Consider the following 17,000-nt stretch of genomic DNA (forward strand, 5'->3'; position numbering starts at 1 on the left):
ATTTGGAATATTTCAATTCTAACCTGTATAAAAGTTGATGTAATAAGTAATGATACCAATTAGCATTATTTTGTAAGCTGTCATTGCCTGGAAGACTCGATTTAGGAGTCTTCGTTCGATCTGGGCGATCCGCTATGTTTGCCATGGCTCTGCGGTCGTGACCTCTGACCCACGCATGACCTCATGTGGGTAGGACACCCCGCATTAGGAAATAAAATGCACTGAAACAAAATGATGCATACCAGCTATGGGGATGTATCAGCTCAAACAATTCAGAAAGGGGAATGGATTAAATGATTCCTGACTCAGCACATCGACCTGTGTCACTTTCAACAATAACGTCAGAAGATGTGTCCCATGCTCATGGAAAAGATGTGAGTGTTTCAGAAGGTCAAATTTTAACTGAAATTATTGTAATTGGGTTCGGAACTGTATGATGCATTATTAAACCTGGAAGGATAGCAGTGAACCATCGACTTCAAAGAATAAATGTGGTTGTAAAAAAAAAAAAATAAATAATATGTATTTTTTTTTAAATCTTGACTGACGATGATCAGAGATCACTTAAAGACTTGGCGATGTTGAATTGTGGCCATACAGTAAGAAAACCAATTGTTAGTGAGAATAAATCAGAAGAAAAAGCTTCAAATTGCTCGCGAGTGTAAAGATTGGACTCTGGAGCAATGGCAAAGGTCATGTGCATCAGATGATCTTGGGTTGCTTCACTTGGTCAGGCTCAGCAATGATATGTCGCAATAAAATGAAAGTCAGCTGACAACCTGAATGGACTGAATGACCAGGTTATTATCACATAAATGGATTTGTTCTTCCCTGATGATACAGGCATATTCCAGGATTCATTAATACCAGGATTCCTCGAGCTCAAACTATGAAAGAGTGATTCATGGAGCATGAATTTGGCACACTTCCCAGAAAACTGAATACACATCCACATCAAGACTCAGCTGACTTCAATGACTCAGATAATGGCAGAGAGAGCCAGTGACCCACAGATAACCTTAACAACCCTCTAGGCTGCTAACACAGTTCACACCCGGCCTCCAGTGATCCTAACACCTACGGGATGACTGAGCCTACATCCACACGACAATGGCAACGAGATGTTATTAAAAAAAATATCGCGTCCACATGGGCAACGGATCAGTAAAATATCAGGTCCATATGGCAACGCAACGCTTGCTGAAAACAATGCAATACACATGCCACACCTCTAGGGGCGCTGTAAGACGGTCCCTTCGGAGACACCAGAACAATAGAAGAAGTAAGGACGCATGCGCATAAACTATTATGCGCGAGACTTCATATTAGCCACAAAGTCAGAAAAATCTGTTCGTAAAATTACATTATAATGACCAAATACAATGAAAAGTATTTTTCCAGTCTCACCTGTGAAAGGTAATCCCATGTGATCTCGTTTGGACGGTAAACCTGTTGGTACAGTTAAACGCAGCACATGAATGAGGCATCTTTATTCTCCGCTTTGACCCATCCAATATGGCGGCGAGGATGACGTATGATTCTACGCGGAAGGCGGCGTCTTTAATGGTCCGGAATAAATTGAATGCTACACGTTGATGGATTAATTTGTTCTTCTACGCCCTTTTTGAGGAATGTATTGTAGGACTTAAACCAACATCTGAAGAGGTGAGATTTTTTTCCCTATTTTTGCTGGCGGGATTGACTCTGCCCTAAGGGCTATTCTCTCTCTCTCTCTCTCTCTCTCTCTCTCTCTCTCTCACTTTGCACCATTACACAATAAATATTCACAGTGAAAATATTTTGTAAGCACGTTTCATGAACCAAGTTATAGGATTTGTTGACAACTCGCATCGAGTTCGTTACACTTCTACCCGGCGTGAAGCACATGTGGTTGTGACGTCATCGTAAACAAATCCGTTCTACTCATCCAGACGACTTTGCAACGGCAACGTTGCCAGATCTTTCCACTCTGGAACCCGTTCTCAAAAGATTGCGTTTTGGGGCACCCAAAACGCCGGTGCCGTGTGGACGCCAGGCCGAAACGATAAACAATTGTATCGGATTCACCTGAATCCGTTGCCGTGTGGACAGGGCCTGAGAGGGTCAATGGCCCATGTGACCTCAACGACTCTCCTTAGGGTTGCTTTTGGTCCACTAGAGGATAAATACCTGGAACGCCCCACTAGTCAGACAGAATTTAAAAAGCTTTTCGGATGAGAGGTGAAACGTCTTCAAGAATTTCAAGCAAGTCCAGTTGCCTTTTGTAGCACCTACAGTTTACGATGACCTGGATGACTGAGAACCTTCACAGAGCATGAGGAATTATTTTCACACATTAACTGGCTACCACAGACTCCTGACCTTAACACCATTGAAAGTTTTTTGGGATACTGGAGAAGTTGTTATGGAGTGGTTCGACTCTACCGTTGTCAGGACAACATCTCGGTGAAAAATTAATGTTACTCTGGATGGAAATATCTACTGTGATGTTGCATCAGGTTATCGAGACAATGCCACAGTGAATGTGGACCATAATCAAAGCTAAATGCGATCCAGTGAAATATTAGTGTATGTGAGAGGTTTTTTTTAAGCAAGGCAGTGTATTTTATGATGCATCTTTTATATTCAATAACAAAAATTGTTATGAACTGATGAAAAGCAACTGATTGGATGTTAAAGGTGCAATGTATAAGAATTTAAGTTTAAAAAAAACATAAAAAAAATAACCAATATCACCATCAGAATGTGAAGTCATAACAGTTTTGACTGCCAAAGACAGTGATGTATTGTGTTGCAGAGACATCGGAAGTTAGCATACTAATCATGTAGCCTCTAGAGAGGACAGGTTGTCCAACTAATAAGATTACTTTGTACCTCAAGAGATGATCGTAAGTCACTGTCGCATCCAGTCTGTCCTCATTCCAAAATGAGAGAAGTTGTTACATATGCATGTGATGTCACCATAGGTGGAAGTCACTGTGGTTACACACTCGAGGGGCAGTAAGACTTTTAACTTTCTTCAGGTCCAGTGTGAATGCTGAAAAAACAAACACACACAACAGGTCTAAAATGGGAAAGAGCTGTTGTGCAATTGAACGTACAAAACAGATTCAACGAGAAATCAGAGCTTTTTACAGACTCATACGACTAATGTTATTATTTCATAATTTTCTAAATTGTTTAAATGCACTTTTATTTTCTAAGAGAGAAAAAAACACATTCCTGCATAATTTCGATCCATTTATTGAATAGCACATTGTTGTGTATGCAAAAGTTTGTGCACCCCATCGATTATACCGATATCGCAAAAGCTAAAGAAAAGAGAATCGATGCAGTTTGCAAAACAACTGGGTTTGCGGTTGCCATTTTGTGTGTCATATGTTGCATTTTTGGAGAAGGGGAAAAAGAAAGAAATTATATTCTATCAAGGCGGCACGGTGGTGTAGTGGTTAGCGCTGTCGCCTCACAGCAAGAAGGTCCGGGTTCGAGCCCCGTGGCCGGCGAGGGCCTTTCTGTGCGGAGTTTGCATGTTCTCCCCGTGTCCGCGTGGGTTTCCTCCGGGTGCTCCGGTTTCCCCCACAGTCCAAAGACATGCAGGTTAGGTTAACTGGTGACTCTAAATTGACCGTAGTTGTGAATGTGAGTGTGAATGGTTGTCTGTGTCTATGTGTCAGCCCTGTGATGACCTGGCAACTTGTCCAGGGTGTACCCCGCCTTTCGCCCGTAGTCAGCTGGGATAGGCTCCAGCTTGCCTGCGACCCTATAGAACAGGATAAAGCAGCTAGAGATAATGAGATGAGATGAGATATTCTATCAAGAGAAACTTAATCGCAATGCCAAGCAACAGTAGTTGGACAAGCTAAGCATGATAAACAAAGGATTACAGACCCTGATACGCTACCTCTAGCCTGGGCCCGCCCATCCTAAGCGTGACGCAACACGAGGGCCTGTTCCGAGCTTAGTCTGGCCAGGCAGGCTATCTACAGCATTTCCAAGCTCCCGAAAAATCGGGAACCAATCAACTTTGAGCATCTCCAACGGCCCTGGGTAGAGGCGTGTTCAAGGCAGTGACGTAGTAGAACTGCGACCGGAAGCCATAGATTGTTTACAGAATCTATGCCGGAAGCGCTTCATTCACATCACGAACATGGAGCAGCGGCAAGCCTTTAACACAGCGGTAGATGCTGTATTGAAAGCATTCAACGGGAAGTTCTCATTGAAAATGGAGCAAAGAGCAGCCCTGGAGGTATTTATTGAAAGGAAGGACGTTTTCGCCTTGCTTCCGACCGGCTTCGGTAAGAGTTTAATCTACCAGTTAGCCCCGTCGCGTCACATACGTCAGAGGAAAGAGTGATGTGATTGGTTTAAGCTTCGTCACAGCCTTTTCTGGCTTCGACCAGTAGCAAACTGAGGCATTTCAGGGAGGCGGGTCAACCACGGGCTCTGGGAAACGGTTTGGCTTAATAGCTTGGCCAGACCAAATGCTCAGAGAGCTTTGAAGTCGCGTTAGCCAGGCTACACTACCTCCTCTCACATTGTCAACTAACTTGTTTTTGGATTGAGTACAGATACTTTGCGCGAGGTTAAAAGTTACAAATCCCGAGAAGTTCTTCAACAGTGTTGCAGTGGCTGTGTGGAAGATCTGCCAATTCACAGACAAGCAAACTGCGAGAGCACAGGGAAGGTGGCATTCAAAGGGAAGGTGAAGCTCTGAATTTATGGATGTATGACTTTTTAATCTCAGAACACAGCCAAGATTTTTTCATAAATTTATGACTTTTATCTCAGAAAGCCTAAGTTTTTTTTTTCTTACGAATATTACCCCCCTTCCTCAGCCCCATATTTTTTCTTTTTACCTGCAATGACCCTAATACGCCATTGTAGTTTGATAGGTCGCATTTGTGATTTTGTGATGCTCGAGTTGCTGTAGATGTTTTCTTGCTAAAAAACAGAGCTACATATGATAACATAAAGTAGAGGCAGATACTACGTGTGAAGATAAGATCTCAGCATAATATTGACTGGCTTTCAGAAGAAGAACAACTTTCTCCATCACACATACACTTGTGAAGTTCCTCTCTGCATTTAACCCATCTGAAGCAGTGAACACACATGCACGCGCGCACACACACACACACACACACACACCCAGAGCAGTGGGCAGCCATGCTGCAGCACCCAGGGAGCAGTTGGAGGTTAGGTGCTTCGCTCAAGGGCACCTCAGCCTAAGGGCCGCCCCATGTTAACCTTTCTTTGGACTGTGGGGGAAACCGGGGCACCTGGAGGAAACCCACGCAGACACGGGGAGAACATGCAAACTCCACACAGAAAGGCCCCTGTCGGCCGTTGGGCTTGAACCCAGAACCTTCTTGCTGTGAGGTGACAGTGCTAACCACTACACCACTGTGCTGCAGAGTTTCAGCAGTTTGGTTGAATTTTGCGTCTTCTTGCCCTGCTGTTAGTTAATGTTTTTTGTTTGTTTGTTTGTTTGTTTGTTTTTTAATAACCAATGACTGTATCCAGTTGATCAAATCTATTGACATCAAAATAGAATTGCGCCGTCTTCACTGAATGATAGTTCTCCGAGAGTGCTGGTGATACATTTGGAGGGAAGGAGGAGGGACTTTGCATTTCACAGTTTCTTCCAATAGAGGTGGACACCACAACTTTCTGGTGATATACTGCCCTCTATTCTTTTGGAGTTTGGATTTGACAGGTGGCCAATTCTTACACGTCGTCATCATCAGTGCCGACGTTAGGGCAGTGGCCAGACTTTGCTTGGAGCCAGTCTAGAATGGAGATGTAAGGCGCCTCCTTCCCTCCACTAGCCTGGGTGGACACCTTGGGCAAGTGTAAGCACACCCTTGGCCTCCCTTGGCCAGGGATATGGCCTGGGTCACTTCACCTCCCTTGACGGTTCTGTCTGGTCAACCCGGCAGCAGTTCCGGCAACATGGCAGTTCTGTCAGTCAACCCAGTGGCAGTTCTGGCTCAAGACCCCAACGGTGGAGCAGGCAGTAGATGGGCAGCAACTCTGCTGGCTGCAATGGCGGATGAGGGCTGCAGCAAATGATGACTCCCAATCATCTTGGTTCTCCTTGCCATTGGATATGAGCCCCCATTTTGTGAAGTATGTGTGGTGGCTGTTGTGCAGCAGTCTCCCCACGTTAATAGTTTTCACGCACAGGCATTCTCTTATTCTATTCTATTCTATTCTATATCAGTGCCAAACTGGATCCGGGCTTGAGGTGAACCATGTTTGGTTGCCTTGGCCAGAATTGCAGCAGGAAGGTGGCCAGTTCCTTGCTGCACACTCACACACATTCACACCTATGGGCAATTTCGAATAGCCAGTTAACCTGAGTGCATGTCTTTGGACTATGGGGGAAACCGGAGCACCCAGAGGAAACCCACACAGACACGAGGAGAACATGCAAACTTCACACAGAAAGGCCCCTGTCAACCACTGGGCTCAAACCTAGAACCTTCTTGCTGTGAGGCGACAGTGACAACCACTGCCCCATTATGCCGCCCAATTCTTGCACATTGCCCCTTAAAAAGTTAGTCCTCCATTCTTTAATTAAAAAAAAAGTTTAGACTCTTTAAAATTACAAAATGTTAACAATTGTTTCCCTTCTTTTTAGTCATTAATTTTTGTAAACAGTAAGCAAAGCATGAACACAACACAGCATGTTGCGATGGAACAACGATCAACAATACGGTAATGGGCTGTATCTCAACATGAAGCAGAGTTACTGTTACCACCCTGAAGTTTGTATTTGTTTCCTTTAACAGCATGTTGCAAAGTGTATTATTCATGTTATACACAGCAAATACTGTCTCCGAAGTCACTTTGCTTGTTTTTAAATGGAACAATTTGTGAGCAAATCTGCATATTGTGATGATCATCATTTAGTTTAGTTTTAGTTTAGTTGTCGCAGTTGCAAAATATTACAAATCAAAAAGATTATCTATATACACAAACAAAAAAATCAAACAGAAAAACATACTATGAAACAAACAAACAAAAAATAGTAATACATTTTTGTGACTGGAAAAGGAAACAGGACTCTCGTCCCAGTTGACAACCCTTCTCACAAAAGAAAAAAATATATATATTTCATCTCATCTCATTATCTCTAGCTGCTTTATCCTGTTCTACAGGGTCGCAGGCAAGCTGGAGCCTATCCCAGCTGACTACGGGCGAAAGGCGGGGTACACCCTGGACAAGTTGCCAGGTCATCACAGGGCTGACACATAGACACAGACAACCATTCACACCTACGGTCAATTTAGAGTCACCAGTTAACCTAACCTGCATGTCTTTGGACTGTGGGGGAAACCGGAGCACCCGGAGGAAACCCACGCGGACATGGGGAGAACATGCAAACTCCACACAGAAAGGCCCTCACTGGCCATGGGGCTCGAACCCGGACCTTCTTGCTGTGAGGCGACGGCGCTAACCACTACACCACCGTGCCGCCCTAAATATATATATATATATATATATATACATACACACTAGTTTAAAGAAAAAAAAAAGTATTTTAAAAGGAGTTCCTTTAGGCTAAAAAAGTCAATCTTAATTTGGGTGTCTAACTAAATAATAATGAAATATATAAAATGTCTAAACAACCTACAAATAATAACTAATACAGTTTATGGAGCTTGATAAAATGCTTGTTTCGTGTAGTAGAAAGAGTTAAGGCAGGTTTTGAATTTGTACAGAGACTGTTGACATTTCATTTCGCTTGGGAGGCTGTTCCACAGATCGATCGATCTTAGAAAGAATGAAGACCTGTAGTAATTCTGCTTGAACTTCACCATTGGAACAAGATTGTTTTTGTCAAAATTTCTTGTTTGGTACCTTGTTTCTTTAGGAACCAGGAGATGATTTCCTTCTTCTGTGATAGCTTGTACAGTACATTCTTAAACTTGCATAGTTGGACCAAGTCAAATATCTGACATCTGTGTTCCAGTGGTTGGAGTTCCAGTATGAACAGCCTTTCAAGTATGTCAAGTCCTTGGGATAGTTAAGAACGAACTTGGTGGCTCGTCGCTGTACAACCCTGATTCCAAAAAAGTTGGGACAAAGTACAAATTGTAAATAAAAATGGAATGCAATGATGTGGAAGTTTCAAAATTCCATATTTTATTCAGAATAGAACATAGATGACATATCAAATGTTTAAACTGAGAAAATGTATCATTTAAAGAGAAAAATTAGGTTATTTTAAATTTCATGACAGCAACACATCTCAAAAAAGTTGGGACAAGGCCATGTTTACCACTGTGAGACATCCCCTTTTCTCTTTACAACAGTCTGTAAACGTCTGGGGACTGAGGAGACAAGTTGCTCAAGTTTAGGGATAGGAATGTTAACCCATTCTTGTCTAATGTAGGATTCTAGTTGCTCAACTGTCTTAGGTCTTTTTTGTCGTATCTTCCGTTTTATGATGTGCCAAATGTTTTCTATGGGTGAAAGATCTGGACTGCACGCTGACCAGTTCAGTACCCGGACCCTTCTTCTACGCAGCCATGATGCTGTAATTGATGCAGTATATGGTTTGGCATTGTCATGTTGGAAAATGCAAGGTCTTCCCTGAAAGAGACATCGTCTGGATGGGAGCATATGTTGCTCTAGAACCTGGATATACCTTTCAGCATTGATGGTGTCTTTCCAGATGTGTAAGCTGCCCATGCCACACGCACTAATGCAACCCCATACCATCAGAGATGCAGGCTTCTGAACTGAGCGCTAATAACAACTTGGGTCGTCCTTCTCCTCTTTAGTCCGAATGACACGGCGTCCCTGATTTCCATAAAGAACTTCACATTTTGATTCGTCTGACCACAGAACAGTTTTCCACTTTGCCACAGTCCATTTTAAATGAGCCTTGGCCCAGAGAAGACGTCTGCACTTCTGGATCATGTTTAGCTACGGCTTCTTCTTTGAACTATAGAGTTTTAGCTGGCAATGGCGGATGGCACGGTGAATTGTGTTCACAGATAATGTTCTCTGGAAATATTCCTGAGCCCATTTTGTGATTTCCAATACAGAAGCATGCCTGTATGTGATGCAGTGCCGTCTAAGGGCCCGAAGATCACGGGCACCCAGTATGGTTTTCCGGCCTTGACCCTTACGCACAGAGATTCTTTCAGATTCTCTGAATCTTTTGATGATATTATGCACTGTAGATGATGATATGTTCAAACTCTTTGCAATTTTACACTGTCAAACTCCTTTCTGATATGGCTCCACTTTTTGTCAGCGCAGAATTAGGGGGATTGGTGATCCTCTTCCCATCTTTACTTCTGAGAGCCGCTGCCACTCCAAGATGCTCTTTTTATACCCAGTCATGTTAATGACCTATTGCCAATTGACCTAATGAGTTGCAATTTGGTCCTCCAGCTGTTCCTTTTTTGTACCTTTAACTTTTCCAGCCTCTTATTGCCCCTGTCCCAACTTTTTTGAGATGTGTTGCTGTCATGAAATTTCAAATGAGCCAATATTTGGCATGAAATTTCAAAATGTCTCACTTTCAACATTTGATATGTTGTCTGTGTTCTATTGTGAATACAATATCAGTTTTTGAGATTTGTAAATTATTGCATTCCGTTTTTATTTACAATTTGTACTTTGTCCCAACTTTTTTGGAATCGGGGTTGTACATTCTCAAGGAGTCGCTGATGTTTGACAGTGTATGGTGACCAAACACAGGAAGCATGTTCAAGCTGTGGTCTCACTAGCGGGCAGTAAAGATGGTCCCTGGTTCTTATGTCAGTGATGTGTCTTCCACATGTACGCTTCACCAGGCCGAGGGTCTTGTTTGCCTTGGCACACATACTTTTCAATATGTTTGGACCATGACAGATCACAGGAGACTGTAACACTGAGGTCTTTGGTGTGGTCAGCCTTTTCGAGAATTTCGTTGCCCAGATGATACTGTACGTCAGGTGAGCATTCAAATCTCTTCTTGGTCATGTGAAAGATTTTGCATTTGCTTGCTCCTGTATCTTAGAAACGTCCATCATATCATACAACCCCGATTCCAAAAAAGTTGGGACAAAGTACAAATTGTAAATAAAAACAGAATGCAATAATTTACAAATCTCAAAAACTGATATTGTATTCACAATAGAACATAGACAACATATCAAATGTCGAAAGTGAGACATTTTGAAATTTCATGCCAAATATTGGCTCATTTGAAATTTCATGAGAGCAACACATCTCAAAAAAGTTGGGACAGGGGCAATAAGAGGCTGGAAAAGCTAAAGGTACAAAAAAGGAGCAGCTGGAGGACCAAATTGCAACTCATTAGGTCAGTTGGCAATAGGTCATTAACATGACTGGGTATAAAAAGAGCATCTTGCGGCTAGAGATGATGAGATGAGATGTATGGAGGTCTACGTGTCGATACAATTTAGGCAGCGGCTCTCAGAAGTAAAGATGGGAAGAGGATCACCAATCCCCCTAATTCTGCACCGACAAATAGTGCAGCAATATCAGAAAGGAGTTCGACAGTGTAAAATTGCAAAGAGTTTGAACATATCATCATCTACAGTGCATAATATCATCAAAAGATTCAGAGAATCTGGAAGAATCTCTGTGCGTAAGGGTCAAGGCTGGAAAACCATACTGGGTGCCCGTGATCTTCGGGCCCTTAGACGGCACTGCATCACATACAGGCATGCTTCTGTATTGGAAATCACAAAATGGGCTCAGGAATATTTCCAGAGAACATTATCTGTGAACGCAATTCACCGTGCCATCCGCCGTTGCCAGCTAAAACTCTATAGTTCAAAGAAGAAGCCGTATCTAAACATGATCCAGAAGCGCAGACGTCTTCTCTGGGCCAAGGCTCATTTAAAATGGACTGTGGCAAAGTGGAAAACTGTTCTGTGGTCAGACGAATCAAAATGTGAAGTTCTTTATGGAAATCAGGGATGCCGTGTCATTCGGACTAAAGAGGAGAAGGACGACCCAAGTTGTTATCAGCGCTCAGTTCAGAAGCCTGCATCTCTGATGGTATGGGGTTGCATTAGTGCGTGTGGCATGGGCAGCTTACACATCTGGAAAGACACCATCAATGCTGAAAGGTATATCCAGGTTCTAGAGCAACATATGCTCCCGTCCAGATGATGTCTCTTTCAGGGAAGACCTTGCATTTTCCAACATGACAATGCCAAACCACATACTGCATCAATTACAGCATCATGGCTGCGTAGAAGAAGGGTCTGGGTACTGAACTGGTCAGCGTGCAGTCCAGATCTTTCACCCATAGAAAACATTTGGCTCATCGTAAAACGGAAGATACGACAAAAAAGACCTAAGACAGTTGAGCAACTAGAATCCTACATTAGACAAGAATGGGTTAACATTCCTATCCCTAAACTTGAGCAACTTGTCTCCTCAGTCCCCAGACGTTTACAGACTGTTGTAAAGAGAAAAGGGGATGTCTCACAGTGGTAAACATGGCCTTGTCCCAACTTTTTTGAGATGTGTTGTTGTCATGAAATTTAAAATCACCTCATTTTTCTCTTTAAATGATACATTTTCTCAGTTTAAACATTTGATATGTCATTTATGTTCCGTTCTGAATAAAATATGTAATTTTGAAACTTCCACATCATTGCATTCCATTTTTATTTACAATTTGTACTTTGTCCCAACTTTTTTGGAATCGGGGTTGTATGATATTTTTTCCATATCGTCCAGCCTTAATTTGTCACAGGCTCAGTCTTTTGTTTGAAGAAAAGGATTGTGAAAAGGACAGCAGCACCAATATTGTTATTTAAACGAGAGTTAGTGAACTTTCCAACAAATCTAGTCAACACTCAATGAGAATCAGTGCATTGTTGTCTTCGCGCATCCCATAAAGTGATACACGACGGTAACATGCACTAGCACAGTGTGTGTGACAGTGTAAAGCGGAGGCTTTGGAGGTGCTAACAAAACCATCGCGCCCACACGAGGAGCCAAGACTTCCAGGATCACAGCGTCGCTCATTATACGCGATCACCAGCGGCGACAGCTAGTGTTAATCCTCGATCTGCATTTCTGCTGGGAAATAAAGTGCATATTAACCCAGAACACAGAACATGCACGGGACAATTACCGTGATTACTGAAGTGTAGCAATAAAGCATGAGCTCTTAAATTCATTTTGCAGTTTGGAGCGAACTCCTAAGTGCTGTAAGTGGCTTGTTAAGGACTGATTAAGGCGCTGTGGAGGTGGGCTCTCATAGTGCTGCCTATGTCATGGCAGTGAAAAGTCTCAAAGCTGAGAAGGAAAGACAGAAATCGCAGGGGAAAAGGGGGGATAGATGAACACTTCTGCTCAATTAGAGCGTCTGCAAGTGTGATCACCTGCATACTAGGTGTTCATGAACGCACAAATTAACAGAGAACATTTGGACTCCTGCTCCTTTGTACGTACTTACAGCTTCTGTCTTCTCTCTCTCTCTCTCTCTGTCTCTCATGACTGCGTGTTTTTCTACAGATGGTTGCAAGCAATTTGAGTTTCAGAGGTTACCGTAGGAGGTCTGATGTGCAACACGCAGGGGTGCGCTGTGTTTTCTGGAGATGGATTGACACCTTCAGTCTCCCGCTAATCCCACACCATATGCCAACAGCAACTGTGTACCACATTAATTTAGTCTCGCCTCGTCTCCGCTTAGCAACAAAGCACTGCTGAGATCATTTAGAAAACGCGTGTACGTCTCAGGGGGTGTGACGATAATATACCAGTAAAATGGCGTACTGTTTAAAAAAAAAAAAGGGGGAGAGAGAGATTTACACTGATAATGTAATAGTTTCTTAAAAGGGGAAAAAAAAGTGAAGAAAATTCCCTGACACGTTCAACTCTAAACATCATGCGTTAAAGGAAGACTCCAGCAATTTTTCAATGCAACATTTCTTTCTAATCTTTGCATCTTTTGAGTAAGTCAGATCATGATTACAGACGATAAGTTCAATAATTTGTCCGATATTTAGAAAAGAAGGTGGCACGGTGGTGTAGCGGTTAGCGCTGTCGCCTCACAGCAAGAAGGTCCTGGGTTCGAGCCCCGTGGCCGGCGAGGGCCTTTCTGTGCGGAGTTTGCATGTTCTCCCCGTGTCCGCGTGGGTTTCCTCCGGGTGCTCCAGTTTCCCCCACAGTCCAAAGACATGCAGGTTAGGTTAACTGGTGACTCTAAATTGACCGTAGGTGTGAATGTGAGTGTGAATGGTTGTCTGTGTCTATGATGGGGTTTACATTAGACCGTATCAGCGGATCATCAGATTAACGTTTTTAAAACGATTAGTGTGCACACAGCAACGCCAATACACGATTCGCGTGCATACAGCAACGCCAATACACGGATACGCTCAGCTCCGCAGGCATCCTGCGCTCCAAATCACTCCGCCCTGAACAGCGAGTGCCCTCTGGAGGGTGCGCACTCCGGCCCTGCGCAGCTCACAGAGCGCGCGAGTGAAGCGCACGAGCAGTGATTCGGGACTGAGCCGCTGTGTGTGAGATCCCAGTGCATGTCGGGCATGCGCGTCACTTACTACTTGCAAGTGGAAGGATGGCAAGCCTAAAGACAATCATAACTACACAATGGGCAGTATTTGCATCAGTATTTGCAGTATTTTCATACTTTTATACTCTTTAATGAAAGGTGATACAAGGCGGAAGTCCGCGCCGTTTTTCAGCAGTCGCGTCACATGACCAACGCCAGCGAATCAGGAAGGTGGATGTCACAGTGACGTTGTCCAATGACGACGCCAGCTAGAGCTCAGCACAGCGTATCCGCGTATTCTCAATGTTTACACAGCACCGGACCAGACACGATCTGGATTGAATACGTGGACCCTGGCGGATTCCCGTTTCCCGGCGTTTCCAGGCGTTTTAATGTGAACGGACAGTGCATCCGCGAAGAAAACGAGACAGATACGGTCTAATGTAAACTTGGCCTATGTGTCAGCCCTGTGATGACCTGGTGACTTGTCCAGGGTGTACCCCGCCTTTCGCCCGTAGTCAGCTGGGATAGGCTCCAGCTTGCCTGCGACCCTGTAGAACAGGATAAAGCGGCTAGAGATGATGAGATGAGATTTAGAAAAGAAAAGTTTGTTTACTTCAAGCTAAATTGTTTATTTTTTCTCCCCAGAGACTAAATTTTCTTTGATGAAGGAATAATCTTGATGTATCCCTCACAGTTTTGTAGTGCTGATGAAGCATGGACACTTAAAAAAATATACTAGAAGCAGACAGATTTTTAAAAACAAGGTATTTTTATGTTTTAAATTTTATTCTCGAGTCCCCAGTGTTCAAGTCCAAGTCATTAAAGAAAATTTCGAGTCGAGTCCGAGAACAAGACTCCATCCACACCAATGGTAGCTGTCGCTGCCTTTATGTGAAAGCGTCTCTGCTACTGTGTTGGACTAATGTTACCGCTCGACTGCCCCATTTTAGTTAACAGGCTCCAGATAAAAAGCTTGTTCATCACTCAGCAAGCCCCGCCCACTATCAACAGAGCAATGAACACAGCGTGTCACTTCCTTCTCTGGGTGGAGTCTTAAGGCCTCTGCATGCTCTTGCGACAAGGCTTTCGCAGACAGCTTTTCACAGACAGTTGTAATTTATCATTGAGCGGGGAGTAATAGGCGTGCGCGATGTTATTCACTGCCACAACGCAAGGGGGCGCGAAGTCGCGAAATCGCTAGGAGTAGTTGGTGGGTGTGGTTAGTGGAGTGTTTATCCTCCGGTTACTTATAATGACTAGAACTGGAGTCGTATAGATGTACGTACTTCCTCACTTCCTCGATCAACCGCTCTTCGTGCTGCTCCATCTTCGCTCGTGTTTTTAAAAATGGCTGTCGTGAAAACAAAACAAACCGGGAAAGTAGGGAAGCGGAAGTGCGTGTACAGCGGATGTAGAGTGGACCAATCAGAGCCCTCTTGTCTGCGAGGCTTCTGCGGTGGTCACAATTTTTGGGAGGTGCGCGCAGAGCGTCTGCGAAGGTGGGGGGGCTACGCAGACACTGTCTGCGACGCTATCTGCGAGGACTGCGTTGTCAGCATAAATTGGCCTTAACCAAATGACGATTGAAGTTCGAGGCTGTCCCCATCATCTCCTCGTTAGTTCTTCTACATATGGAACACATAGCAGTGCATTTTTTTTCCCACTGCAGGAGAAGTCTGTATAAGCAAAGCAGACAATCCTAGGGGCGTTCTCTCCAGGCATTTTAGCGCCATTAACGTTAGTTTTGTTAAGAAAGAAAAAACTCCAAGTCCTCGTCTCCAATTAATGAGTCTGATTCCAAGTCCGAGCATCAGCATCCAAGTCAAGTCACAAGTCCTTAAAATTAGGGCACGAGTCAGAATCGAGGACTACAAGTCTGATTTTAGACATAAAAATGGCTTCTAGTGTCTGAAAGATTTAATTATTAACGTATAATAAGACGTTCATAGATTTGAATAGTGGTATATTTTCAACACAAGGTAAACAGCTGCTCTTTCATTTCAATTATATGTGAGTTTCAATTTAAGTCAAGTTTACTGGGAAGATACTGGAAATCGTATTGCAATTCTTGTATATCGTATTCAGTCATACACCACAACAGGAAAAAATATTTCCTTTTTTCTTGAAAGTTTTCTTGAAAATTTAGACACATTAAGAGGCATATGCCGCTTTTCCACTACCAACGTGGCTGAGTTGGGCTGAGCCGTGCCGTGCTGAGTTGGGCTGAGTCGAGCTGCATCGAGCTGTTGGAGTTGCATTTCGACTACAACCGCGCTGAACCGTGTGTTAGGACTTGGACTGTTTTGGCCTCTAGAGGCCGCTGTTATTTCCTTTTCGTGTCATATTTATTTTGGCCTCTAGAGGCCGCCACTGTTCCTGTGTTTTGTGTTTTTTTTTGTTAATTGCCTGTTAGTCCTAATTATCTTCACCTGTGTCCTTAATTAGTTTGTGTATTTATACCCCTGAGTTCAGTCCTCTTGTCACGGAGTCTTTGTGCTGTTATGTTTATCTCCAGTTTCCTTTGTACTGTGTTTTGTGGATCTTCTGAGCTTTTGCATTTTTGCCTTTTTCTTTTTGAATTATACTCTTTGTTTTTGTTTTTTTTGTTTTGCCCTGGATTGTATATAGTGTACATAGTATAAATAAACCTTTTGTTACTTTTTCTACTTCCGCCTCACGCCTCTGCATTTGAGTCATTCCCCTGGTGGCCTAGTGGGGGTTTGCTGGATCATCACACCAACGAACCAGGTTCGAATCCCAGCAAAACCCTAACACCGTGCTGGCTGGAAGTGGGTGGACACATTGGGTGGAGTTAGCGAAAGTGGGTGGATGTCACGTGATGTCGTTAGGCAGCGCAAACAGTGACATCAGTGATCTTTTAAGCGGTAGTCTCACGACCCGGATAGTAAACAATAAACATGGAGGACATGGAGTCGTTAGTGTTGCTGGTCTTGGTGCTGTGGCTTGTTGTCACCGACAACGCCAACAGATACTGGCAAGAGCGTATAGATGAGGCGAGGCGCATAAGGCTTCAGAAATTCTCGTAATTCGTAATTCTTCTTCTTCCGGGTTTACGGTGTTTACAGATCCCAGCGTGCTCGCGGGGCGTGTGTGGGCATGTGAGGACACTCCTCCTCACCAATCAGTGCACAGGGGAGTGTCTGCTCACGCCCCTAGCCTCACTCTGCTTGGTTTGGCTCGCTTCAGCCCCACTCCAAAACTGTGCGAGTTTTGGGTGCTAAGCAGGGCTGAAGCGAGCTGAGTCGTGCTGCTCTAAGGTAGTCAAAACACGAGCCGTGTCGGGCTGAAGTGAGCTGAAGCGAGCTGAAAAAGGGTAGTGGAAAAGGGCCAATAGTCACGGAACCAGACACATGGTGCCCGATAACTAAGATGCCATAACCAGAGTTAATAAAATACACCTGTGGTTTAGAATAAGACACAAAACTCTGATTGGCTATGCAACAAAACCACAAACAAAAAATTTAAAAATGTT

At 43.6% G+C, this 17,000-nt stretch overlaps 1 protein-coding gene across 2 annotated transcripts in view; it reads left to right on the plus strand.

The window, feature by feature from the left end:
* gfra1a (gdnf family receptor alpha 1a) overlaps positions 1–17,000 on the plus strand; it is a 270,564-nt gene that overhangs the window by 196,555 nt on the left and 57,009 nt on the right. The gene's annotated exons all lie outside the window — the stretch shown is intronic.

The sequence above is a fragment of the Neoarius graeffei genome, chromosome 7 (genome assembly GCF_027579695.1).
Source record: "Neoarius graeffei isolate fNeoGra1 chromosome 7, fNeoGra1.pri, whole genome shotgun sequence".
NCBI lineage: Eukaryota > Metazoa > Chordata > Actinopteri > Siluriformes > Ariidae > Neoarius > Neoarius graeffei.